Source organism: Salvelinus sp. IW2-2015, linkage group LG18 (genome assembly GCF_002910315.2).
Source record: "Salvelinus sp. IW2-2015 linkage group LG18, ASM291031v2, whole genome shotgun sequence".
Taxonomy (NCBI): Eukaryota; Metazoa; Chordata; class Actinopteri; order Salmoniformes; family Salmonidae; genus Salvelinus; species Salvelinus sp. IW2-2015.
Genome location: NC_036858.1, coordinates 35,919,359 through 35,944,640, shown reverse-complemented (window position 1 = coordinate 35,944,640; position 25,282 = coordinate 35,919,359). Strand labels below are relative to the sequence as shown.

General features: G+C 42.9%; 1 pseudogene; it reads left to right on the top strand.

Moving 5' to 3' along the window:
- Nucleotides 1–23,760, top strand: part of LOC111977594 (calcium/calmodulin-dependent protein kinase type II subunit gamma-like) — a 134,007-nt pseudogene extending 110,247 nt beyond the window's left edge.
- Nucleotides 23,761–25,282: the final 1,522 nt, after the last annotated feature.

Below are 25,282 nucleotides of genomic sequence, written 5' to 3'. Positions count from 1 at the left end.
CATTCTTCCAAAGTTGTGGCAAAATGGCTTAAGGACAACATAGTCAAGGTATTGGAGTGGCCATCACAAAGCCTTGACCTCAATCCCATAGAAAATTTGTGGGCAGAACTTGAAAACGCATGTGCGAGCAAGGAGGCCTACAAACCTGACTCAGTTACACCAGCTCTGTCAGGAGGAATGGGCCAAAATTCACCCAACTTATTGTGGGAAGCTTGTGGAAGGCTAACCGAAATATTTGACCCAAGTTAAACACTTTAAAGGCAATGCTACCAAATACTAATTGAGTGTATGTAAACTTCTGACCCACAGGGAATGTGATGAAAGAAATTAAAGCTGAAATAAATCATTCTCTCTACTATTATTCTGACATTTCACATTCTTAAAATAAAGTGGTGATCTTAACAGACCTAAGACAGGGGATTTTTACTAGGATTAAATGTCAGAAATTGTGAAAAACTGAGTTTAAATGTATTTGGCTAAGGTGTATGTAAACTTCCTACTTCAACTGTATGTCTGTACTATGCAGCAGAGCACGAGCAAATGGCTCAGCTTAAAATTGTTAGTGATCAATTTAGTGATACCCAGGCCTTGCCCGTACCCTACTGATTGATAAAAAAACAAGCTCTACCCGAGCATAACCCGATGTATAATGTCGGGGCCCATCGGGCTCGGGTCAGGTAGCAGCGCTCTACAGTATACTACAATCCGCAAAAACCCTACATTAATTATTACTATTATAAACTGGGTGGTTTGAGCACGGAATGCTGATTGGCTGACCGCCGTGGTATATCAGACTGTATACCACTGGTATGACAAAGCATTTCTTTTTACTGCTCTAATTACGTTGGTACCAATTTACAATAGCAATAAGGCACCTCGGGGGTTTGTGGTATATGGCCAATATACCACGGTTAAAGGCTGTATCCAGGCACTCCGCGTTGCGCCGTGGCTAAGAACAGCCGTTAGRCGTGGTATATTGGCCATATACCACACCCCCGTGGGCCTTATTGCTTAAGTATATACTACAGGTTTTTTTTACCACAGTATTTATACTATAGTTAACTATAAATACTACAATATACTACAGTAAATACTACAGTGAATTCTGGAGTAAAGCCCACAAAAACACTACAGTGAATATTATAGTATGTATACTATAGTCCTTTTTTATGTGGGCACTCTGTAGAAGTCATTTTGTGTTGTTGTTTTTTGTTGTCCCAGCCGCAGACAAACAACAATAAAAACAGTGTAGTGAGCAGTACCAGCAGCACCAAAGACAGCAGCATATCATCTTCAGCACCAATGGTATCTCATCTATACTTGGTTTCTCTCATTGTTGCATTACTCACCCTGTTCCATTGGATTAGTCCCAACGTTTCTGTTGAGTTCTTGCTTTTTGCCATCCGTTTGTCTCATCCCCTCTTCATTGACTCTCTCTATTTTTTTCCCACCCTTTCTTCCACCCTCTCCTCTTCTCCTCCATTTTGAGAAAAGTGTGATGTTAACAGTGGTTTTGATGATTTTAAACTGAACAACTGGTTTGTGCCTGTGACCCTCTCTCACTAGGCTCCTGTTTTACCCAGACTTACTATCTTGTCATGCACAGACATGCATGACAATGCTCAACAAGATATACACAAATAATGGTATTTTGCACATTTTAAATGTTTAAAGTAATATATTCACAATGCCAAATTGAATATTCCTAGCGGTCCCTCTTTGGCGTTTGTATTTCTCCCCCCTTGATAAAGCTGATGATTTGACATACTACACAGTTAGAGTAGCTGAATTGGGGGTCATATGAAAAACAATTTATGTGATACCAATTTCAAAACAATTCAAAAGCTCATTAAAACCATGGGTGAAACAGGATCCAGCAATGTCAGGAAACAGAGATAGCCCAATTGTATGGAAGATGCAGTCCCTCTATGTAAGTGTATCTCCTTGTGAAGGGCAAAAAGACGACAGGCGCCATGTCAAAGAAACACATCTCATCTGAAGTCAAATTGAATCTCTCTTTCCAGTGATCTCAATGGTCTGTCTATGGTCCTTGGCCCTGTTAACAGAACGTATACAGGGGAAGCGAAGAGCTGTGGTGAAAAGCCTAGAAGCATGTATAGTGGTGTCTATCAGAAAGACTACTGAGCTGCAGTGACCTGAGAGAGACATGAAACCTGTATGAGGGACAGAATCCTAACCTGGGTGTTTGGCAATGCAACAATGTACTGTAGCGTTGTGGAATGTCAGTCAAGAGAATCCCTTTTCTATGAAAGGCAAATCACAGGACCACCTCCATCAAACTGATGGGATCAGTATCTTACTCTTCTCCATTAGGGCTACCGGTAAGCGACTGTATGTGGTTGGATTACTTGGCTGTGGTCAGTGTTAAAGGATGGTTTGTCTCTCTGGGTCAGCGCTCAGTTGATCTGACAGTGGTTCCAAGGCAGTGCTGCCTATCCTATATCAGTCTCCTAGCTTCTTCTAATCAGCTACAATACATCAACTTACTGAAGGGCAGAATGTCAGACCCTGTGGTAGCATTTAAACGGATAGTGCAACATTTTGGCAAATTAAGACTTTGTTTCTCCTAACCCAGAAACGGATTAACTCATGYATACCATTTGTATGTCTCTGTGTGGCTTAATTGCCAAAATGTTGCACTATCCCTTTAAGCTAATGGCTAATGTTATCCGAAGGACTGCATCTTCATGTGTGTAGGTGGTTTTGTTGAGGTGGAGTCCGTAGACCAGTGTCCTGTGGGAGGGTCCATGTTTGTGCTACTGTTTGTAGGTGTGGGTGGGACAGTGCCTTGGGGGTGTCTGTGTCGCAGTATTTTAAGCTGCTAGGCGCTTTTGCGATGAGTGTTGCCATGGTTACCGGCTACAACAGCAGGGTCAAGGTTGGGATGAGGGAGGTGGGGGGGGGGTTGATGGGTGGACTGCTGATCCCATCTCACAGCCAAACCCCATCATCCTCATTTCAGACTCTCTGTGTTTTTTCTCCTCTGTTGCTTTACGTCTTAGAGGCCATCCTCTAAGTCTGATAGCTCCAATGATAAGTGACATTAGTCCATAGCTCCTTCCTCTAGTGGAATGGAGTAGCGTGGCTCTTTGTAGTGTCTTCTAATTGTCAAACCCCCATCCTGTCTCATTGCCCCCCCGTGACAGTGCCCATCTGCTGGCTTTGTGCTGTGGCTCTTGTGCTTGGCTATGTGTGTGTGTTTACATGCATCGGGCGTGTGGACTGTGTGTATCCCACATGCTCTGGGCCTTCCCTGGTGGTCCCTGCATGTTAAACTTTCTCCTGCTTCCCCTAGGAACCACAGACCACTGTTGTGCACAACCCAGCTGACGGCACCAAGGTAAGCCGCTACTGTACCTCTTTAATCCAATAGAGTCGCTGTCTAACGCAGTTAATGCTAATGCTAATGCTAAAATACCTTACAGTGGTTAGAACTCTACTAAGGTACCTTAGAGTGGCTAGAGCTCTACTAAGATACCTTAGAGCGATTCTAACACCATGTACACTTAAACACTCCACATCTACTGACAGTCACGCTAACTTAGTCTCACTAACCCTCAAAACACTCACAAGCCACACCTGCTTCGAGAGTCCCTCACTCGCCCAAACCACACTGGCTCAGCCACCAGAAAGCCACATACACAGTACACGCAGCCTTTAACACACACCGTTTGTACCCCACATCATCAAAAGGCTGTGTTTGGTGTGGATCCTCGTGCGCTTGCCCTCCTGTCTGCCTGGCTGGTTTGTGCAGGGTTTGTGTTCCTCTGAGGGAGCGTCCGTCTGACCTTCCGTCTGTCCGTACACCTGGGGAAGGCCTCACCCAAGTCAGCTCTCACCACACAGACTAACGCTGTTTCCTGCTGCTATATCTCTTTCTCTCATTTACTCCTTCTCTCTGTCCTCCATGTTTCTGTCCATCACTCTTCTCCGCTACAGGGCTCCACAGAGAGCTGTAACACCACAGAAGAGGAGGATGTGAAAAGTAGAAAAGGTACACGTCAAACTTTCACTTACTCTGCATGTTTTCTCACTTCTTGTATCTATATATCTGTCTGCGCAGGTGTTTGTCAGAAAGACAGAGCTAGAATGCAAGATAGGACCGTTTATTAGGTACACCCATCTAGTACCGGGTCGGACTCCCCTTTGCCTCCATGACGSCCTGAATTCTCTGGGGAATGGAAACATTGCTCAATTGGTATCAAGGGACCTAACGTGTGCCAGAGAAAAATTCCCCACGCCATTAACCATCGCCACCATTCTCGGTAAACCCTAGACACTGTCGTGCGTAAAAAAGCCCAGGAGGCCGCCTGGGCGTTTCTGAGATACTAGAACCGGCACGACCGGAAACGACGATCAAACCACGCTCAAAGTCTTTTAGGTCACCTGTTTTGCCCATTCTAACGTTCAGTAGAACAGAAACTGAATGCCAAGATGCCTGTCTGCCTGCTTTATATAGCAAGCCACGGCCACGTGACTCACTGTCTGTAGGAGCGAACCATTTTTGTGAACGGGGTGGTGTACCTAAAAAAACTGCCCACTGAGTGTAGATTATACATATGTTTTAAAAAGCCATAGTTATATGAGAAATGAGGTTACAAAATGATCATTCATGTGCTCCCTTGTTGTCGATCCTTCTCCTTCATTTCTTTAGAAAGAGAATAGATCACGATCAAGGCCAGAGAAGCCTATGATGGCCTGAGTTAACTGTCAGGCTGGTGTCTGGGCCTGTGAACATCTGGGAGATGTAGACTGTAGCTGAGTATATATGTCTGGAGAGGGAATGATGAAGCACTGACATATCGGAGAACAGCTTTTGCTCTGGTCTTTATCGGCATCTACAGCTGCTTCTACAGAAGTCAAAGGAGTAGTTTAGTAGTTTGAAGGCTTGTATTCCTACGGAGTGAAAAGCAAATGTCTTGCTGAGAATGAAAAACTTGCACAGTAGTCTGTGCTTTGTAGCCTGTGAGAGACAGAGCTGAATACTGAGTGGTCTAGCTGTGGACGTAGACTATGCTTTGTCTGAACAAACTAATAGACTAGCACATGAAGGCCTTATATGTCTTGGTTTTCCCCTCAAATCACTAGTCTTTAGATAGTCTCCCCATTCTTGGTCTCACAGCTCCCCAGGGCTTAAAGAGTTGGCACTCCACCACTTAAACATGTGTGTGTGTGTGTGTTTCTCGTCAAAACTGCATTGTTTAAAGTGGGGGGGGAAGCGGTGCGCGAGCGACATGGCTTCATCTGGGAAACAAGCCTGTCCACTCAGTGCAGCGCGGACGGGGCCTCACAGCGCAGCTCACCCAGGGAAAACCTGGCTTTTACCATGGCACTCTCGTGTCATGTTGTCAGGCAAACATAGCAACACTCTCTAAAAGCGGCAGGCTCTCTGGCACTGACGTTACAGTGCCGACGAGCGAAAAGGCCCCACATTCTAAGAGAGGGTGAACATTCTTCCCAACACAGAGGCAGGTCAGGCCTTAAACACACAGATAGACGCACAAAAGCACATAGACATGGGAACCGATGGAATCGTCAACTTCATACAGTATATTTCCAGAGACCTAGTTTACAGTATGTGTGTATTGTATTTTGATTGTGAGGTGTATAGTGTGGTCTCACTCCCCTGTTTCTCTGGCTAGTTGTGATGGGCTGGGGTTATATTGTGTCTCGCCCCACTGTGTGTGTCTCTCTGTGTACGTTGGTGGTGGGATATATAATGTATGGTCGGGTTGGGGTTGTAGTGTTTTGTCTTGGCAAAATAGTAGTGTGTACAGAACTGTGTCTGATCCTCCTCTCTCTCTGGCGTGTGTGTGTTGCGGTGGGGGCAGTGTCTGCGTGCGGGTCTAGCGCGGACAGCGCAATGGTCAGCCAGTGCAGTGCCAGTGAGGAACAGAGCCAGCCCCAGCCCCCTCACTGCCCACCCACCTGTAAGTCAGCAGCAGTATCACCCCTCACCTCTCKACTCTGACCTTGGTGTCCTTTCCCCCCTTTGAACTCATTTATATTGTCCCCCTAAGACTGTCCCCATAGTATTGTCGCCCTAGGGCTGTCTGTCCCCATAATACTGTACCATTTAAGATTCCCCATAATGCTGTCCAATTTAAGATGGCCCCCATAATAGTGTTCCTCCATGACTCTTCCTGTATTACTATTCTGTATTACTGTTAGGGGCTGGATTCAATCCGTAGCGCTGAAGTTCCACGTTGTAGCCCAATTGACATTTAAAGGTGTTGGATTCTAGCTTGAAATATACTTATTCATTTTACCATACTAGAACTTATTGYTTACTTTACATGTATAATGATTGTATATGTTGGGGTCAATGGAGGATGGATAAGAACTAGGTSRATGGAAAGTTTACATTCTGTCAAAACATGTTATTGTTAKATCTCATGGCTCCTAAAGAGGGAGGCAAAGGGCAACAGTCTGGTTTCAGTCACTGATAAGGTAGGACAGTCGTGGATTAGGGAGGAGCGAGGAATTTGGGCCCGAGGTCAGGTCTGATGACGTGAGAAGGAACAGTCCTATCCCACGCACATATATTTCCATGCCCACGAATGTTCTAGCAGGAGGCGGGGCCATGATTACATCAGTGAGAGGAACCAATTAAGTTCCTGACTAGCAACAGAGATGTATTGGCTATCTAGATGTGCAAGAAGTTGACTCCTCCTAGTAGGAGGGTATAAATATATGTGCTTGTGTAAACATGTCTTTGTCTTTGCAGCTGCAATGTTCCCGCGTTAGCGGAGACTGCATTCACGGTGAACGCTGCACATGTCGGCTCAATRGGAWATTACCTTTAAATTTCAAGCGTGCTAGAGAGCTAAACTTTGGCGATACAGATTTAACCCAGCCCTGTCTCGAAGGGGACTATATTGTACAACGTCCCCCTCACTATCTTCAATGGAGTTATATCAGCTGAAGAATCTTCTGTTTGTGCATATTCCTTTCACTTGTCCACACACTCAAAAAGGAACTAATTATCACAATCACTTATCATTTTGATAAAAGTATTCCAGACAAATGCATACTAAGGGGCGGCAGGTAGCCTAGTGGTTAGAGCGTTGGGCCAGTAACGAAAAGGTTGCAAGATCAAATACCCGAGCTGACAAGGTAAAAATATGTTGTTCTGCCCCTGAACAAGGCAGTTAACCCACTGTTGTTGTAAATAAGAATTTGTTCTTAACTGACTTGCCTAGTTAGATAAAGATTTWAAAAAAGACAATATAAATTTGGTACAGTCATTAGCCAATGGCCGTGTCTGAAATCTGGCTTGRCTACTATTTACTTAAACTGCATACTGTATACTAATCGTACTACATGATATTTAGGATGTACTGTTTAGTAAAAATGAATGTAGTAAGCAACAAATATCAGCATGCTAGGCTCATCCAACTGAGAATGCGTCATCRAATTCCATTTGTACATTTTGGTACAGAGCATCCCCTCAGCTTATTATCAGCTGTTATCAATCACGTCGGTCTCGAAAGACGATTCTCTTCCTCAKCTGTGTGCAGCGWATTGAACTAAATAAAAATCCGAAGTGAGTAGACATTCTGTCATTTAAAGATGTCCTCCAGTGATTTTGGAACTTTTCCAGTTGCAAAGCGATATAGGAAARGTTTTGAGCTAAATAGTGTTTTTTTGAAACAACCTCAAACTTCAAGGAGTAGCAGATTCAAGGAGTTGGTCTGATGGGAAGTCGTGATGTCATCAGCCTCCATCCTTGCCTGAGGAACAATAGAGGAACAATAGAGGAACATTAGAGAACAAAAGAGGAAAGGCTCACCCCCCTGTGATATGTCATGACTCACCTCGACCACCTATTGAGATGTTCCTTTTGTTAAGTAAATCAGGTGTTAAATTAAGGTGAAAGGAGGCTGGAGTGCCACTTTAAGGCATACAAAATGTTCACATACTTTAAAACGTAATTCTTTTGCATAATCAAAAAGCCTAATATTTAGAACACAGGTACGGGTATTTGGACATGACCAGTGACTTAGGGATCCAAAAAATGTAGGCGTATTTGACCATTAAAAGTGTCCAGATTACTGCTCAGTGACAGGTGTTACTGAGTGTCGGTGAATCCCTTGCCCCTTCCAACTCGCTAGGAGGGCCRTCCATTGTCATGTGTTGCTGATTAAACTTCCGAGGGTGACTTCCAGAGAATGGCGAGGGGATCAATAAACTCATATATTTTGGGACACACTCCTGACTTGAATGATGCAATTCATATTCCACTTTTAAATAAACATCAGTGACTAGATCAATAAAAAGTYGTCAGATGAAGCAGATGCTAAGCTACAGGACTGTTTTGCTAGCACAGACTGGAATATGTTCCGGGATTCCTCCAATGGCATTGAGGAGTACACCACATCTGTCATTGGCTTCATCAATAAGTGCATTGATGATGTCATCCCCGCAGTGACCGTACGTACATACCCCAACCAGAAGCCATGGATTACAGGCAGCATCCGCACTGAGCTAAAGGCTAGAGCTGCCGCTTTRGAGGAGCGGGACTCTAACCCYGAKGCTTATAAGAAATCCCACTATGCCCTCCGACGAACCATCAAACAGGCAAAGTGTCAATACAGGACTAAGATCGAGTCGTACTACACCGGCTCTGATGCTKGTRGGATGTGGCAGGGCCTGCAAAACATTACAGACTACAAAGGGAAGCACAGCCGAGAGCTGCCCAGTGATACGAGCCTACCGGACGAGCTAAACTACTTCTATGCTCGCTTCGAGGCAAATGACACTGAAACATGCATGAGAGCACCAGCTGTACCGGAAGACTGTGTGATCACGCTCTCCYCAGCCGATGTAAGAACTTTAGACAGGTCAACATTCACAAGGCCGCAGGGCCAGATGGATTACCAGGACGTGTACTGCGAGCATGCACTGACCAACTAGCAAGTGTCTCATTTTCAACCTCTCCCTATCCGAGTCTATAATACCAACACGTTTTAAGCAGACCACCATAGTGCCTGTGCCCAAGAACACTAAGGTAACCTGCCTAAATGACTACCGACCRAGTAGCACTCACATCTGTAGCCATGAAGTGCTTTGAAAGGCTGGTAATGGCTCACAACACCATCATCCCAGAAACCCTAGACCCACTCCAATTTGCATACCACCCCAACAGATCCACAGATGACGCAGTCTCTATTGCACTCTATACTGCCCTTTCCCACCTGGACAAAAGGAACWCCTATGTGAGAATGCTATTCATTGACTACAGCTCAGCGTTCAACACCATAGTGCCCTCAAAGCTCATCAATAAGCTAAAGACTCTGGGACTAAACACCTCACTCTGCAACTGGATCCTGGACTTCCTGACGGGCCGACACCCCCAGGTGGTAGGTAACACCACATCATCCACGCTGATCCTCAACACAGGGGCGCCTCAGGGGTGCGTGCTCAGCCCCCTCCTGTACTCCCTGTTCACTCATGACTGCACGGCCAGGCAAGACTCCAACACCATCATTCAATTTGCTGATGACAGTCTATAYGGAGGAGGTCAGAGACCTGGCCGTGTGGTGCCAGGACAACAACCACTCCCTCAACGTGATCAAGACAAGGGAGATTATTGTGGACTACAGGAAAAGAYGACCGAGCATGAAGCAGGCACGTGAAGCAGGCACGACAAAACCTGAAAAGAAAAAAGATTTGGCATGGGTCCTCAGATCCTCAAAAGGTTCTCCAGCTGCACCAGAGAGCATCCTGACTGATTGCATCACTGCCTGGTATGGAAACTGCTCGGCCTCTGACCGCAAGGCACTACAGAGGGTAGTGCGTACGGCCCAGTACATCACTGGCGCCAAGCTTCCTTCCATCCAAGACCTCTATACCAGGCGGTGTCAGAGGAAGGCCCTAAAAATTGTCAAAGACTCCAGCCACCCTAGTCATATACTGTTTTCTCTGCTACCACATGGCAAGCGGTACCGGAGCGCCAAGTCTAGGTCCAAGAGGATTCTAAACAGCTTCTACCCCCAAGCCATAAGACTCCTGAACATCTAGTCAAATGGCTACCCAGACCAAGATTTAACCCTCAGTAACAGTTGATTTGGGAGGTATTTCATCTGTTAAGTCTTGAAATCAGACAAATGCACATGTCATCTAATTAGGCATGCATCTCCATTATTTTGAATGAAACTCCAAACATATCGCAGTGCATGGGATATCATTTAGCTCTGAAACCTGCAGCCTTGCTGGCTCAGTTGATGTGGTTATCTGATCGTCTAATTAGCTCCTACACTCTCCATAKTTTTCACTACCTCAGCTTTGGGACACTTGTGGTGCAGGCGCTCATGAATGTCATTTTAAAACGTCTCTCCTCCTTATTTCTCTGTCGGCTCATCAGACTGATGCTACTCAGCTGTCCTACACTACATAAAATATGTGACACCCCTTCAAATGAATGGATTCGGCTATTTCAGCCACACCTGTTGCTGACAGGTGTGGGATGCCACCTTTCCAACAAGTCAGTTTGGGAAATGACTGTCCTGCTAGAGCCCCTGACCTCAACCCCATCGAACACCTTTGGGATGAATTGGAACGCCGGCTGTGAGCCAGACCTAATTGCCCAACATCAGTGCCCCACCTCACTAATGCTCTTGGCTGAATGGAAGCAAGTCTCCACAGCAATGTTCCAACATCTAGTGGAAAGCTTTCCCAGAAGAGTGCAGGRGGTTACAGCAGCAAATTGGGGGTTAATGCCCATGATTTCGGAATGAGATGTTCGACGACCAGGTGTCCACATACTTTTGGTCATGTAGTGTATCTATCACTCAGCCTGTCCCTCTCAGACCTTGCCAAAAGCATGTCCCGTATCCGTTTTACTATGACAATAACGTTACCGTGCTGTGTATAGACACTCTGTTTTGCACAGACATGTGTTCACTGTTGAAGTGCAAAACTGGACAAAACGGGACCCAGTGTCCTACATGTAGCTTCTGCCTCTCTCTCCATTCCTCTCCCTATATTTCCTCTTCCTCTCTTTCTCTTCCCGTCCACCAAGAGAACAAATTGTGCTGACCTGAGTCTCACTGCCCTTTCAATGTATTTATCCCTCCCCATGGCCCGAACACAGACACCCAGCCTGACAGCTGAGCAGACCGTAGACAGACAGCAAGCTAGGCTATACAAAGGTTGAATCTCAATAGTCCAAACAGGCTTTCTTTCCTTTCGCTCACTTGCACTATTTGATGGGACTGGACAGCTGACAGCAGCAACTCCATCATCAGGTCTCTGCCAACTTGCTTTCACCTATCCGATCTTGTCAAATCGGTGCTGAATCTGACGAAGTAGATGAGCTGAAGAGAGAAAGCCATTGTAGACTTTTGAGATCAATTGAGATTCACCCCCAAACTCTGGTCCGCTCCAGTCCCCTGCTCACTAAACAGCAACCCCCTGTCCCGGAGGTGTCTCTGTCTGTCTGTACTCTCTTACTTCCCCATTCAGGCGGTATCCTCTGTGGTGGCCTGTAACTGGGTTTAGTGCTTGACTGCTACCCCCTGCTGGCTGTAAGGCCACAGTGTCTTCTCCATCACCTGCTGTGGTGCTGTGTTCACTGGWGTCCSCTCTGTCCGTCTGTGTGACTGTCAGTTCACTGTCTGTGTCCATTGGTATATCTAAGTTGTTATTAGTGTGTGTATGTTCATCTACGTTTGGCTTCTATGTAGCATTCCCTTTATATAACTCTGTTGCTTGTGGGCATTGTGTGCCTTTCAGAGCATTGTGAAGTTATACTGTGAAGTTATACTGTGAAGTTATACACACTATGTAACAACTGCCGTTTGAGTGGCACAGTGTTCCAGTTTGGGAAAACGGGTCTTGTGGTCCTATCAGTTGTGTTTGACATTTTGGTTTCTGATTTGTTCGCTTACATGGTTGCCATTTTGTTGCTGTTGTCCTGTTGTCTTCCAGCCGCCAAACTGCATGACGATGCCAAGCACACTTTCTGCTAATTAGAACTGTTCGGGTCATAGCTCCTGTCTTAYCTAAGAGCAAGCTCTGCCTGCGCCACCCTCCATGGCCCCAGGGGGCAGCAACACGCAGCTGAGTAAGTTAGACAGCCCTGAGGCAGCTACACTACGCAGAAGAGTTAGTGACACYCACTGGCTTTCATTGCTAACCCTGCCTCACAGTTAGTCAGCTGACTCAGCTATATTTATGTGAGAGTAGCATATAGGCTACGGTACAATACCAATAAAGCCACGCATGAACTGCTTTTTGCCAGTTCATCATTCCTGTGGGAATATGAACTGAACAAACGGAGGTGTGCTCGCAGCTTGTATATATAAGCCGTGATGTGTGCCGCGTGGGGTTTCTCGACCTCACTGGCAGGTTGTCTGGCGTAGTGGGCTATCTGTGACTGCCACTTCTCATGTGTGTCACGCTCCCKGATGACATTTCAGTCAGCCCAGCTGGGTTGTGTGTCACTTGTCTGTGTGGTTGAGGGTTGAGGATACGCATTAGAGGTTTAGGGAACTGAAACTGTTCAACAACTCAACATTGCCAGGTGCTTTGGGTAGGGCGGACTATTGGAAGGGAAAGAGAGCTGGACTGCAGCTAAGTTGGGGCCTGTTAAGGTAGTTTTCATGGGATTGGTGGTCCCCTAAAGTCACCAGTAGTGCTGCTGTAAACTGTCTTCTTGTGCAACCAAATAACAATAGGCATCGATGACATGCAATGTCTCTGCACTCAGTACCATACAGGAAAGGGCTAGTGCAACTTAAGGAAGCATGGTGAGGGAGGGGGTTTGCATGCTGGCCTTTAAGTATTTGTGACCGGAGCACTCCGAGGGTTTCTAATCGCGTCTGGCCATCTCTTTCTCTCCTGCCATTCTTCTTTCTCTCTGTCGTTCTCTGGATTTCAGCTCGCAAACAAGAGATCATCAAGATTACCGAGCAGCTGATTGAGGCCATCAACAACGGAGACTTTGAGGCTTACACGTGAGTTTATAGATTGTGTGCATACATTTAATTAGCTCCTAGTTTTTGACAAATGAATAACCCCTAGCCCTGCTGATTTCCCTCTAAATTACTAGAGTAGTATGTGGAATGTGAGAGGTTGGGAGGTGCTGATGATACGYTMCCTTCAGAAAGTATTCARACCCCTTGACTTATTCCACATGTTGTTGTGTTACAGCCTGAATTCAGAATGTATTTAATAGATTTTGTTTCTCCTCACCCATCTACGCACATTTCCCCCATGATGACAGTGAAAAAATGGTTTTAAAAACATTAGCAAATGTATTGAAAATGAAATACATTTACGTAAGTATTCACACCCCCGAGTCTATCAATACGTTAGAATCACCTTTGGCAGCGATTACGGCTGTMAGTCTTTCTGGGTAAGAGCTTTGCACACCTGGATTGTACAATATTTGCACATGATTCTTTWAAAAATTATTCAAGCTCTGTCAAGTTGGTGGTTGATCATTGCTAGACAGCCATTTTCAAGTCTTGCCATAGATTTTCAAGCCGGTTTAAGTCAAAACTGTAACTCGGCCACTCAGGAACATTCAAAGTTATCTTGGTAAGCAACTCCAGTATATATTTGGCCTTGTGTTTTAGGTTATTGTCCTGCTGAAAGGCGAATTTGTCTCCCAGTGTCTGCTGGAAAGCAGACTGACCCAGGTTTTCCTCTAGGATTTTGCCTGTGCTTAGAWCTATTCCATTTATTTTTGATCCCCAAAAACTCCCCAGTCCTTGCCCATGTCAAGCATACTCATAACATGATGCAGCCACCACCATTATTGAAAATATGAAGAGTGGWACTCATTGATGTGTTGTGTTGAATTTTCCCAAWACATAACACTTTGTATTCAGGACATTAAGTTAATTTCTTTGCCACATTTTTTGCACTTTTACTTTAGTGCCTTATMGCAAACAGGATGTATGTTCACTCTGTCAGTTAGGTTAGTATTGTGGAGTAAGTACAATATTATTTATCCATCCTCAATTTCTCCTATCACAGCCATTAAACACTGTAACTGTTTTAGTCACCATTGGCATAGTGATAAAATCCATGAGTTGTTTCCTTCCTCTCCGGCAACTGAGTTAGGAAGGATGCCTGTATTTTTGTAGTGACTGGGTGTATTGATACACCATCCAAAATGTAATTAATAAACTTCAGCATGCTCAAAGGGATATTCAATGTCTGCTTTATTTAGAATTTTTAACCCATCTACCAATAGGTGCCCTTCTTTGTGAGGCATTGGAAAACCTCCCTGTTCTTTGCGGTTTAATCAGTGTTTGAAATTCACTGCTCGACTGAGGGACCTTACAGATKATTTTATGTGTGGGGTACAGAGATGAAGTAGTCATTCAAAAATCACTATTATTGCACACAGAGTGAGTCCATGCAACGRATTATGTGATTTGTGAAGCACATTTTTTACTCGTGAACTTGTTTCCGCTTGCCTTAACAAAGGAGTTAATTAATTATTGACTCAAGCTTTTTCTTTTTTTATTAATTTGTAAACATTTCTAAAAACATAATTCCACATTGACATTATGGGGTATTGTGTGTAGGCCAGTGACACAAAATCTGTAACACATCAAAATGTAACAACAAAATGTGGAAAAGTCAAGGTGTGTCAATACTGTAAAGGCACTGTATGAATGAATGAAAATGTTGTTTTTGTGTCAAATCGCCAGTTGGCAACCCATCCCTTATGAGGTTAATTGACACATTAACAAACATTACAATAATTCACTATGGTAATGAAATGATCATTCTTCTTCCGGCATTCTCTGCATTGAGCAAATACAATACATAATAGTCAACAAGGTTATCCAAASAATAACTACATCCCTAGAGCAGTACAATAATATAGATACATATATACATACACACTGCATATATACAGTTGAAGTCGGAAGTTTACATACACTTAGGTTGGAGTCATTAAAACTAGTTTTTCAACCACTCCACAAATGTCTTGTAAACAAATTGTAGTTGTGCATGACACAAGTGTAATTTTCCAACAATTGTTTACAGACATTATTTCACTTATAATTCACTGTATCACAATTCCAGTGGGTCAGAAGTTTACATACACTAAGTTGACTGTGCCTTTTAACAGCTTGAAAAATTCCAGAAAATGATGTCATGGCTTTAGAAGCTTCTGATAGGCTAATTGACATAATTTGAGTCAATCGTAGTTGTACCTGTGGATGTATTTCAAGGCCTACCTTCAAACTCAGTGCCTCTTTGCTTGACATCATGAGAAAATCAAAAGAAATCAGCCAAGACCTCAGAAAAAAAGTTGTAGACTTCCACAAGTCTGGTTCATCCTTGGGAGCAATTTCCAAATGCCTGAAAGGTACCACGTTCATCTGTACAAATAATAGTACGCAAGTATAAACACCATGGGACCACACAGCCGTCATACCGCTCAGGAAGGAGACGCATTCTGTCTCCTAGAGATGAACGTACTTTGCAAATCAATCCCAGAACAACAGCAAAGGACCTTGTGAAGATGCTGGAGGAAACAGGTACAAAAGTATCTATATCTTCAGTAAAAGGAGTCCTATATCAACAAAACCTGAAAGGCCGCTCAGCAAGGAAGAAGCCACTGCTCCAAAACTGCCATAAATAAGTCAGACTACGGTTTGCAGCTGCACATGGGGACAAAGATCATACTTTTTGGAGAAATGTCCTCTGGTCTGATGAAACAAAAATAGAACTGTTTAACCATAATGACAATCGTTATGTTTGGAGGAAAAAGGGGGAGGCTTGCAAGCCGAAGAACACCATCCCAACCGTGAAGCACAGGGGTGGTAGCATCATGTTGTGGGGGTGCTTTGCTGCAGGAGGGCCTGGTGCACTTCACAAAATAGATGGCTTCATGAGGAAGAAAAATTATATGGATATATTGAAGCAACATCTCAAGACATCAATTAGGAAGTTAAAGCTTGATCGCAAATGGGTCTTCCAAATGGACAATGACCCCAAGCATACTTCCAAAGTTGTGGCAAAATGACTTAAGGACAACAAAATCAAGGTATTGGAGTGGCCATCACAAAGCCCTGACTTCAATCCTATAGAAAACGTGTGGGCCAGTTTGAAAAAGCGTGTGCGAGCAAGGAGGGCCTACAAACCTGACTCAGTTACACCAGCTCTGTCAGGAGGAATGGGCCAAAATTCACCCAACTTATTGTGGGAAGCTTTGGAAGGCTACCCGAAACGTTTGACTCCAGTTAAACAATTAAAGGCAATGCTACCAAATTCTAATTGAGTGTATGTAAACTTCTGACACACTGGGAATGTGATGAAAGAAATTAAAGCTGAAATAAATAATTCTCTCTACTATTATTCTGACATTTCACATTCTTAAAATAAAGTGGTGATCCTAAGACAGGGAATTTTTACTGGATTAAATGTCAGGAATTGTGAAAAACTGAGTTTAAATGTATTTGGCTAAGGTGTATGTAAACTTCCGACGTCAACTGTACACATACATACATACATACATACATACATACATACATACATACATACATACATACATACATACATACATACATACATACATACATACATCATACATACATACATACATACTATAAACAGACAAATAAATACAGAAAAAAGAAAGAACAGAAGTCATTGAACCAGTCTGACACAAAGAGAAGATTCATATGGTAGACAAGCCTACACACAATCTATATACACACACATTACCACATAGAAGATAAATATGTGTGCTATTTTAATTTAATGTTTAACTGTATGTCTGATTTCCCTTCCAGGAGAATCTGTGACCGGGCTCACCTCGTTTGAACCCGAGGCTTTGGGAAACCTGGTGGAGGGCATGGCTTCCACAAATTCTACTTTGAGAACTGTAAGCATCTCTTATCAACAGGGAACTAAACATTGTAGTGTCATTTCAAAATAGTGCCTTTTGGGGAGTGTCCTTTGGTAAAAAAAAAAACGTTTTCATTTTAACATTCTGTCATAAAGAGCACATGTTCAACTTCATAACAAACATATATTCCCGTTCTTACTACAAGAGTGAACATTAAATGAATAGCCCACTGGCAAACACGTGTTAAATCAACGTTGCTTCAACGTAAATTGGCAACATATTGTGATGTGGAATCTATGTGTAAAATACAGTGGATTTGCAAAAAGTCATCAACTGTTGTTTTGAGGTTGAAATTTCAACCACAGGTTTATGTCATCATGGTAACCAATTTTCAACATAGACAAACCTTGGTTAAAAATTGTTGCATTTGTACCTTTTGAAACAACTTCATCTCCACTATCAGAAAAAAACAATAGYCTGGGCAGCACCTCCTACTGGAGAATTGATCTATCTACAGCAGGGGTATCAAACTCATTCCATTGAGGTCCTAGTGTCTGCGGGTTTTTGGTTTCAATTCAGACCTAGACAACCAGGTGAGGGGAGTTCTTTACGGATTAGTGACCTTAATTCATCAATCAAGTACATGGGAGGAGTGAAAACCCGCAGATACTCTACCCTCCGTGGAATGAGTTTGAGACATGTGATCTACAGCTACCCCTTTGGTGTRCTATCCAGCGTTTTAACCAAGCCCAACCCTGCTTAGCTTTGACTATTACCAATATGCTATCGTGAGAATGACTGTTGAGAGGTCTCCACTTAAAAAAAAAAAATAGATTCACGATTACTATTGAAGTTATTCCAAAGGCTAGGTTTAACAGAGCAGCTAGTTCATAATATGTTCGATTCACGTCGCTATTTCAACTAAAAATCGAAGTTAAAGTATAGGACTAAATCAAATCAAACTTTATTTAAAGCGAGTTTAAAGTTTGATCTGATTTGATTTAGTCGTATTTATTTAACTTYGGGCGGCAGGGTAGCCTAGTGGTTAGAGCGTTGGACTAGTAACCGAAAGGTTGCAAGTTCATATACCCGAGCTGACAAGGTACAAATCTGTCGTTCTGCCCTTGAACAGGCAGTTAACCCACTATTCCTAGGCCGTCATTGAAAATAAAAATGTGTTCTTAACTGACTTGCCTAGTTAAATGAAGGTAAAAATAACTTGGTTGAGATGGAGACATGAATCCAACATACAGTATTAATTTGTAGACAAACTGAAATTAAAGCCAGACTAAGTCCGTGGCACAGATCGCACTATCCAGGGAGAAGACAATCTCCTTCAAATGTGGATATTTTGTTGCGTTGACAACCAAGCACAATTCAATATAACATTCGCAATACAGTAACTTGTCGACCAGTTAATAGATTATATGTTGGATTCATGTCTCCAACTCAACCAAAAATAAAAGTTAAAGAATAGGATTATACCAGTGGCTCAGATGGAACTATCCAAATATCCTTTAAATGTTGATATTTGGTTGCTTTGTAAAGTTAAGACAATCTTACAAACTATTGTAACAGTAGTTATTCAACCTTAAAGGGTAGGTAGCATAAACGTAACCWKATGTAACATATGGATTTGCATTAGTGTARGCATCAAAAGTCCCAATGCCAAGTTACACCTCACTCTTCTATTTTTGGAGTTATTACATAAAACCGATCAGAATCCGTGTCGGAAAATGTTTTTCCGGGGTGTGATGTAATATGGAGGACCCGGCAAGCCAGCGTATTCCACATCATGTACACTCCAAAGGAAATAACTTCAATTGTATYAYTCGTTTGCACTCATGACTACTGGTTTCAATTGAATTGTCAGCAAACTTACAAGCAAATAATTTATGAATGTATTGATACAAKTCAACTTGGAAGGTTGCTAACCAACTACTCTGCTAACATTAGCCCTACCAGCCTGCTAACTTTAAGTTAGCACTGAATAAGTCAGCGAGTTGCTATCAACAACTAGCTTACAGCTACATTAAAGTAAAACAATGTTTTGGAAATARATAATGCCATCTAACCAGTTGTCAAAGAACGTTAGCTAAATGCAGTTATTTTAGCCAGCAAGATAGCCAGCCAGCYTTAGCTATTTAGCCAACTAGCTATTAGCCGTGACAGCCTAGCTAACCACCACAGTTATGGTCGGCAAGCTAGAGCCTAACTACTGGAGACCAGCTAGCTAGAACATAACTAACARAACTAAAACATAACCTAAGATTAAAAGAAAAGAGAGAGCAGATTTACAGATTGATGGTTAGGGCCCATCCGATGGTAAAACTTATAAAATTGTTCAGCTTGAGCTAGCTACCGAGCTAGCATACGAACTCGGTAGAACAGAGTAGATCCTCCATATGACGTTGAGAAATAGTGCATTGTGGGTAGTTTAGAAGTTATCCGGAAATAAGTTAATAAATATGTAATAACCCAAAAACATAACTATGTTTGTACTTATAGGTAACCAGATCATGACTACAACTAAGTTACTAAGTCTTTGACCACACTGTGTTGTTACATTGGTGAGTAAAAACTCATGCTTCCTACCCTTTAAAATGAGTAACACATCCAGGGCCACATTTTGAGATTACTGTCTCTATAAATGTCTTCCTATGTAACAATAGAAAGCGTGCATGTTCAAGATAGCATGTAAAGGCTGCAGGTCTGTGGAGATCTTCACAATTGCTTTAATAATCTGTGCAGAATCTCGAATGACATTGATCACTTGCGCCACTATTTRTTTATGTAATCTCAACTGTAATCCAGGTCATTTGATTGTGCTATTAGATGAAGCACAGTGATAACAGATTAAGTTGTTGTATAAATAAACWAAATATCTGACATTGTATTCCTATTTGAACTTCGTTGTGCTTTTAGATGGTTGAAAGTATAGTGATAAAACACTGAGAATTCAACCAAATGTTGGCTGTATTTTTGAGTGGGTGAATATKGGTTATTATCTCATTGATCAACSCCTCAACCAAATATTASCCAATTGTCCACTTTSACATMTCGTGGTGTGGCCAGTGGGAGAGTTGACTAACAGGTTTGAATATTTAATCTTAAATCAGGCTGTACTCTCCTTGTGACACGGGGAAAGGAAGCTTGTTGTYTGCAACAGGGAGGGACAATTGAATGCAAGCTTAATAAAAGATTTGAACTTGTTAAAATATTTCTAGTCTATCTCTCTATGGGTTACAGGGTTGACGTGGTATGCTCGAAATGCTCAGTTTTCCACAACAAAACACCAGAAAAAAACATCTCGCCTGCTTTTACACTACGATATTTTTTTTATCATTTAAAAAGGGAACGTTTCACCATATTAAAACAAGAGTTCAGTTCATGTTACAGGGTTGTCAATTAATCACTAATGAATAACTAGGGCTTCACAATGTTTGTGCAAACTTGGGAAAGTCTTGGGGTTAAGTGGGTTAAAATCATCCTAGAAGTTGGACCTTTATTTAACTAGCCAAGTCAGTTAAGAACAAATTCTTATTTTCAATGACGTTATGGTATGAAGCCAAACCTTCATACCATAACGTGGGTTAACTGCCTTGTTCAGGGGCAGGACGACAGATTTTTACCTTGTCAGCTCGGGGATTCGATCTTGCAACCTTTCGATTACTAGTCCAACGTTCTAACCACTAGGCTACCTGCCACCCCAAGATGATGTGAGACATGCCCCAAAAAAATGCATGAAWACACACTGCTATTGGAATTTTTAACATTGTTTAGTGTAGTTAGAGCATAGATGTATGTGATCCAACTGTAAAATGTGTTTCATCAAAATGTACGCACAATGTCTGAAAGACATAAGGCACTATTCATGGCGCGACCCTATTATGTTAATTGTTGTATTTGAAGAAAAATAACATATACCAGGTAAGTCACTGAGCACACTATTTCACGCTAAAGGCCTGGTAACCATCTTTCTCTATTGTAATCTAATCAAGGAAGAAGTGCATGAAGCCAACACATGTAAGTAGATGACTGAGTGTGTCCGTGTCTCCTATGTAGTGTTGAGTAAGAACAGTAAGCCYGTCCACACCACCATCCTGAATCCTCATGTGCACCTGATCGGGGAAGACGCGGCCTGCATCGCCTACATCCGCCTTACGCAGTACATCGACAGCCAGGGACGGCCGCGCTCCTGCCAGTCAGAGGAGACCCGCGTGTGGCACCGCCGCGACGCCAAGTGGCTCAATGTGCATTTTCACTGTTCAGGAGCGCCTGCCGCACCTCTCCAGTGACCCTTTACCAGACACAGGTACTGACTGCAGAGAGCTTTATTTGAGGTTCTGTCTACATGTGTCCCTCACACTCACATACATGTACTGATACATACTGTATCTTTTTGTTTATGTAAAATAAACTCCTCAAGCCAAACCTTCATACCATAACGGTACACAGCCTACATCTTGTCGCCATATTAACGTTATAGTCAACAAACAAGAACTAATGTGTTAGTAAACCCACAATCAAATCCATGTGTACAATCATGCAGTACAGGGTACAGCTAGCAGTTTAGCAGTTACACAGGCGGGTCCCGGTGGCAATAAATTAATAAAACCGAAACCTTGGAAGAATTGCATTTTTGGATAGCCTTAGCCAGCTAGCTAACATAAATAGCATTCCTCTCTGTTTGAGTTAGGTTGTTGAGTAGGCTAAATTAGCTGCATTAGCTATAAAAAGAAATACAATGAAATACAGCTAGCTCTCTATCTTTGTTGCTCTCCTTAGATTTTGAAGAAATTAATTTGGTCAAAACAGTTCAACTATTGTCTTTCTCTTTGAGTCTACAACTCACCGCACTTTATGCACTGCAGTGCTAGCTAGCTGTAGCTTATGCTTTCAGTACTAGATTCATTTTATGATCCTTTGATTGGATGGACAACATGTCCGCTCGGACGTCCTCCGAAAATCGTATAATAATAATTACTGTGTAAGTCTATGGAAGGGGGTGTGAACCATGAGCCTCCTAGGTTTTGTACTTAAGTCAATGTAGCCAGAAGAGGGGGGGAAATAGCTGTCCTTCGGCTACACCATAGTGCTACCCTAGAGAGGGCTGTTGATGCTACTGTAGACCATTGCAAAACAGTGATTTGGTGACATTTATCTAAAAAGGATAACTTTTTTAATGTTTCAATATATAAAAAAAAAAAGGAAATTTACTGAGTAGGATGGTTCTTCCCTTCCTCCTCTGAGGAGCCTCCTCTGCTGTATATAAACCTATTATAGTGTTGTAAACTCAGGAGTAGTTTGGAGAGGCTGCCCTGTGCACTCCCCACCACTCTCTCTCTCTCTCTCTCTCTCTTTTCCTCAGCTTTGCCTGAATTCTGAAGCCGATTGGAACATTTCCTCTCAGTGGTTGGATTGGCGCCTGGAGCCCGGCCGGAAGAGACCGCTTGAAGTTTACAGTCCTTGGGGGGAAAAAATTAAAATAAATTATATTTAAAAGCCAACCGACAACACCACCATAACCAATCCAGTCCAACCCTAGCTAGATGTTGGGGGCCGGCTGGGGCCGAGGCCCTCCCCTCTGGACAGTGCATGCTTCTGACGCCCATAGGGGTGCGCGCGGTCTTGTTCTTTTTCAATGGATCCATATTTTTTGCCCTTTGTTTGGAAAGGTGTTTAAAGTATTAACATATGTACAAAAAATATGAAATTATTGAAAAAAATGTCACATTAATCAACAACAATGATTAAATATGAATTTTCTATATAAAAAAGGAGCACACACCCTAATATTAGTGGTGGTTGTTTTTTTGTTTTGTTTCACAATGAATCTAGTTGTTTTCTTTCTTTTTTTGGATGCAAACAAATGCTAGGAGGGAAAATGTAAGAAAAAAACTAAATGATGATACTTAGTATTAGAATTAAGAACACCAAAGTGTAGACTTTAGGCATTTAAATATATTGTTTTAATGTAGATGTATGTTTTTATGGGTTAGGTGGGTTTCAGAAGCGACAGTGTTTTAGTATTCATATGTGTTATTGTGGAACTCTTAATTTTTATCCCCTGAATGATGCTTTATTTGAAAGAATTTTGTGTTTGAAGAAGATCATTTTTAAATGGGGACTTTATTTAATATAGTAATGTATACATAGATATTTATAAGGAGAAAGGGAAAATACTCTTTACTTTCAGTTTGGAGAATGGATGTGTGTGTGAGAGTGAATGTGTGTTCTCCTGTCCCTATTCAGGCTCTTTTGCAGTTTGAGATCCCCTGTGTACATACACACTCACACAAGGCCCAAACCCCAAGCCCCTGTGCTGTGCCCTTTGGGTCTATAAACCAGCCTGCTCCTCCAGCTTCAGCCACAATCTCCTGACCAGCACAACCTGAAGTTGCAGAACACTACCATCGGTTTTCAGTGCTGAGTTTGCCATCTTCCTTTTGGCCTCTAGAGGGCACATGACACAATCAGTCAAGCCAACTGATACTATTCTGGCAGAGGCCCCAACCCACAAACTCTGAAAGCTCGGATACCTCTCCCTTGTATCGTTTCCTACTATGATTTTAGCATGTTTGATCAATTTGGGGGGGGGGGGGGGGGGTCTAAAATGCCTGTACTGTTTTGCACATAAATTTGAGACTCAATGCTGTTCTGTTCACTCCCCAGGTGAACTTTTCTGCAACTTCAGGTTAAGCTCGCCCACTCCTGGGGTCTCTACCTGTGTTTCTATAGCGAGCGACCCTGCTAATCAGCTGTGTAGCTTTTAGTGCCATTCAGTGTGACGATGTCACCCTTTGCCTGTCTCTTGTTTTGGTCCCCGTCCTGTTCTCTAACGTACATTGTCTTTCTTTGCTTGCCGTACCTCTCTTTAAAAGCATGTGAAAATGAGAATGCATTAAAGTGGGGTGCTGAGTCTGTCTCTTATACACATCTAGATGTGTATAAGAGACAGGGGAAGACGCGGCCTGCATCGCCTACATCCGCCTTACGCAGTACATCGACAGCCAGGGACGGCCGCGCTCTGTCTCTTATACACATCTAGATGTGTATAAGAGACACACACCACCATCCTGAATCCTCATGTGCACCTGATCGGGGAAGACGCGGCCTGCATCGCCTACATCCGCCTTACGCAGTACATCGACAGCCAGGGACGGCCGCGCTCCTGCCAGTCAGAGGAGACCCGCGTGTGGCACCGCCGCGACGCCAAGTGGCTCAATGTGCATTTTCACTGTTCAGGAGCGCCTGCCGCACCTCTCCAGTGACCCTTTACCAGACACAGGTACTGACTGCAGAGAGCTTTATTTGAGGTTCTGTCTACATGTGTCCCTCACACTCACATACATGTACTGATACATACTGTATCTTTTTGTTTATGTAAAATAAACTCCTCAAGCCAAACCTTCATACCATAACGGTACACAGCCTACATCTTGTCGCCATATTAACGTTATAGTCAACAAACAAGAACTAATGTGTTAGTAAACCCACAATCAAATCCATGTGTACAATCATGCAGTACAGGGTACAGCTAGCAGTTTAGCAGTTACACAGGCGGGTCCCGGTGGCAATAAATTAATAAAACCGAAACCTTGGAAGAATTGCATTTTTGGATAGCCTTAGCCAGCTAGCTAACATAAATAGCATTCCTCTCTGTTTGAGTTAGGTTGTTGAGTAGGCTAAATTAGCTGCATTAGCTATAAAAAGAAATACAATGAAATACAGCTAGCTCTCTATCTTTGTTGCTCTCCTTAGATTTTGAAGAAATTAATTTGGTCAAAACAGTTCAACTATTGTCTTTCTCTTTGAGTCTACAACTCACCGCACTTTATGCACTGCAGTGCTAGCTAGCTGTAGCTTATGCTTTCAGTACTAGATTCATTTTATGATCCTTTGATTGGATGGACAACATGTCCGCTCGGACGTCCTCCGAAAATCGTATAATAATAATTACTGTGTAAGTCTATGGAAGGGGGTGTGAACCATGAGCCTCCTAGGTTTTGTACTTAAGTCAATGTAGCCAGAAGAGGGGGGGAAATAGCTGTCCTTCGGCTACACCATAGTGCTACCCTAGAGAGGGCTGTTGATGCTACTGTAGACCATTGCAAAACAGTGATTTGGTGACATTTATCTAAAAAGGATAACTTTTTTAATGTTTCAATATATAAAAAAAAAAAGGAAATTTACTGAGTAGGATGGTTCTTCCCTTCCTCCTCTGAGGAGCCTCCTCTGCTGTATATAAACCTATTATAGTGTTGTAAACTCAGGAGTAGTTTGGAGAGGCTGCCCTGTGCACTCCCCACCACTCTCTCTCTCTCTCTCTCTCTNTCTACCTGTGTTTCTGTAGTTAGCGACCCTGCTAATCAGCTTTCTATTAGCGCCACTCAGTGTGATATCACCCTTTGCCTGTCTCTTGTTCTGGTCCCTGTC